A 4127-nucleotide genomic window follows, 5' to 3' on the forward strand; every position below is an offset into this window, starting at 1 on the left:
ACGAGCTTGAGGTCGCTTTGGGTCCATTTGGGTCCCTCTGGGTCCAGGCTCCTTCCGTCCGGTTGGCAGTGACATTGCCGTATCCCCACTACCCCCCCAAAAAAAAGGACACAACTTCCAAACAAACATGCAGAATTTAAGATATTTTTAAAATATTACACCTCCAGCTTTCAGAATTTCAGTTAAAAATTAAACATTTGTGCCTAGTGTGATGCCACACTGCAACCTTTAAAATTGCCGTCTTTGGCAAAAGGACGTAAAATGATCTTCCACGCTTTAATGCTGTTTGCTGCACGCATTTGACAGTGCTCTGTGGGTCAGCCATTGGTTGTGCCATGTGAAGGTGAGCAGGGAGGCAGTGGCTCAGTGATGAGCTGGGAGGGGGCAGCCTGGCCCCTGAAATCAGGAGGGCAATTGGGCGTCTGTGCCTGGTGCTGGAGTGAGGGGGCCCTGGCTGACATGCTGCTTCGTGAGAAAAACCTCATCGATATCTAGGAAGCAGCAGAAAAACAGTTTATAAGTCAGATTTTGAAACAGGTTTTAAATAGCTTAGGCTACAGTTTGAGCACAGAATTATGCAAAATGAGTCAAATGGAAAATAAAGTTACCAGTGTTTCGACATGGGTGAGGGCCCTGGCCTGCAACAAACCTGAGAATGACTTCCTTGATTCCCAAACAGGTCCACTTTGTGTCTCATCATTTCTTTTCTCCAGTCCAACTTTTATGGTTTCAAAAATATTTGAAAGTGCCAAGTTGTAGTGAAAAGAGTGGAAGAAAGGGGCCTGAAATTCGAGAGATATGGTCCAAGTGTATCTAGGTTGGTGAACATCTTAGGATGGTGTAGAGAACCCACCGTGTACTGTGCAAGCCCACTCCTCTTGAAACAGAAGAACTTGTCAAACTTTCTCCAGCAGAGAAAGGATATGCAGAACACATGGACAGAATATGAAATGTTTCGTTAAACACAGCGTTTTGTTAAAAACAGGAGAAAACACAGACAGTGCGATAAGGAATATGTAAATTTTTTAACGTGCTTCAAAAAGCTAGAACATGTTTCCCTTCTTCCCCCTGAAACGTATTTTGATAATTTCCAAGCAGACAGCAAAGAAAAGGAAATTATATCAGCCCTTTTGGAGAGAATGTGACATTCTGACTTCTTGAAGCCTATGAAGAGGTTTATAAACTTAAAAATTGAAAAAGACAAATTTAGTCTTTCCAGACTTGTCAAACTTGTCTCAATTAATTTTTGATGACATAATTAGAACTTACCGCTTTAATGTGCGCTTTTTCAGTTTACTTTTCAAAAGGTTTTATTTTTAAAGACTGGGGGAGAGCTTTGCGGTGGGAACTGGAGCAGGAAGAAGGGGAGGACTCTGTAGGTTGGAGTGCTGATTCAGAGTACTCCATTAAGCCAAGAGGGATGAACTCATTTTTTTCCTCCCTTGGGGAATCAGACAAGAAACAGGAAGTCATTGATTCAAAGTAAGATCATTCACTCCACAATTGTAAACAGTGTATTATGCGCCTGTAAATATTTCCAGAACCCATTGGCTTCTTGGAAAATATGAAGTAAATTATTATAATCTCTAACAAACAAACCACAATAAAAAGAGTTATTTTCAAACTTTTTCTCTGTAATGTTTATACAGCAGAATATTAATTAGCTTGGACATTGAGAAACTACTTGGCTGGACGTGTTGTTTGCTGCCAGAAATCCATCTACTCAAATGTTTTGTCTGTTGAAAGGCAAACATTTTTTAACTCCACCCTGTAATATTGCCCCCTACAAAAAACCAAGAATTCTTTCACTACTTGATCCGTTTGTGTTTTCACTGCCACAAACACTGAAATATCCTACTGTTAACCAGATGCTGGCTGAGTTCATCTCTGTCTTATGTAGCTGTAATTAGTCAAGGAGGAAAAACATTATTAAAAAATCTTAAATAGTCTAATAGGAAATTGTCATTCCTCGTTCTTTAGGAGAGCAGAATCCAGGCTGTCTGTCCAAAGGGGTCTGCAGCTGAAACTTCTGCTTCCTCTGGGAAGTGGGAGAAGCTGCTGCTTGCAAGTGCCAACTTCCCCCCTTGAATGTGGGGGCTCCGCACAAGGAGAGAGGAGCAAGGATTAGGGACAGTGAGCACCCTGCTTCCCTGACAGCCCAGGGAGTATTCTGGTGAGGGGGGGAAACGAGTCACACAGAAGGTTTGCAGTTGAAATCTTGTGTGCTTGAAGTTTAGAATTTGGGTGTTGTAGGATCAGCTCAGGAACCTATTTTCACAACATACTTAAATCCAGGAATTCCATGTGGATCCCTGAGTAGGGGATTCCTGAATAGGGATGGTTCTGACCTCGTGTTTAACATCTTGAATCACAGCCTGCAAGGAGAAAGAGTAAAGCAGTTCCCTTCAGACAAGTGATTGTAGTCAAAAACTGACAGAGTTTAGTCAGTTTTCCTTTCCTCTCTTTCTTCCTCTAATTTGAGAAATTGAATGAAAGGAACAAGGAAATTAGGGTACTTTAAGTGAAAGAGTTTTGGAATGGAGTTTTTTCACCTGTTTAGCTATGATGAACTTGAGAATAATCTGAGACACTGAAAATTCAGAAGAGAACTAAAAAGTTTTACTCGATGTTATGAAGAAAAGTACCTTTTGGAATCCTACTCATTACTTTGATATCTTTTGCGATGCCTTGCCGTTTCCTTTTTTTCTTCCTGCTGTCAGAAACAGTGGAAAAGTAAATCCATAGGTCCTTCCCCTCCAGTGAGAGCCTGAGGAAGGAGGAGAACTGGGGCTGCTCCCTCAGACAGTGGGAGGAAGGGGAGTTCCTAATCCAAGGCTTCTGTAGGTCTGGAGCAGCCCTTCAGTAAAGGGGCTCTCAAAGACATCGCTTACTAATCCAAGCTATCTGAGTCAGGAATTGCAGTGTAGAGATCAATATTATGTGTGAATTTTATGTGCTGGGCCCTTTCATCACACTGAAAATGGTGGCTACTTGTCTGCCTTTGTCAGTGCCTCATTGTCCGTGACAAAGGTGATGGACATGCAGGACAACCTTATGACTGGAAATTATTTGCTTGTTGTGGTCTTTCAGCTGCCCTCTGCTGAGTGGTGTTTTTATGGCCGTTTGTTATTTTGCAGATAAATTGAATAATTATGGGGGACTGAAGCTTTCTTTTCAAAGCCAAACCTAGGTGTTCAGAGCCCTTCAGAGGCCAAGGCCTTTGCTCACAAGGGAACTTCTTGGGCTGAATGGTTGCATTCAGCCATCCACTTGCTCTCTATTAAGCTGTCTACAAATAGTTGGAATACAGCAGAGCCCAGTCCTGCTGCTTACACACAGATTATTTTCTTGGCTTCTCAGACTGAAACCATGATGAGCCAGCTCCCATCCTGAACAATTTTTCCAGCAGTGCTTGTCCAAAAGGGCACTGAGCTTCATTTCCAGAAGACATGAGCAGTTAAGTGTAAACAGAAGCATAGATTTGAACCCAAAACATGCATGGACCGTGATGTTCCAGGATTATTTTTCATGTGGAGGACCCATTAGGGACCTCACTTACCTTTACATTTGGAACCATAAATTCCCTTTGGATCTCACTAAGGATATTGAATTTTCAAGGCAATTTGATTAAGCATAAGAATTTAAAAGCATTTTTTAAAGAGTTATCTGCCAAACATTAAACTTGCATAAAACCAAATATGCTACTAACTCACAGGCTCACAGGTGGTTACACCTATACAAGGCATTTTCTTAGCAAAAGCTCAGTTCTCTATAAGCCTCTTCTGTGTAAGAAAGGATATATAGGGTAATTGAAGATTAAAATGTGTGATGTGTCTCTCCTTATCATGGAAAACATATTGCAGCCCCAAAATGACTGAAGAAATTAAATTCTGATAAATCTAAATATTATCAACACACATTTTAGAAATCTCCCATTTATGATAAGGGCCTTTGGAGACTAAAGTGCTTTTGATAAGTTTTATGAAGCTGTACATGTACAAATTTTGGGGTCATTCTTGAGATTTTTATACAGTACATTAGTATGTATAGTAAAAAAAAAAGTCAGACATTAAATACAGAGTCAATTTGATGTGGAGATTTTTTCCCTTTCTTTTTCCAGCATAAAT

This window comes from Mesitornis unicolor, unplaced genomic scaffold (genome assembly GCF_000695765.1).
Source record: "Mesitornis unicolor isolate BGI_N332 unplaced genomic scaffold, ASM69576v1 scaffold54543, whole genome shotgun sequence".
NCBI classification, from domain to species: domain Eukaryota; kingdom Metazoa; phylum Chordata; class Aves; order Mesitornithiformes; family Mesitornithidae; genus Mesitornis; species Mesitornis unicolor.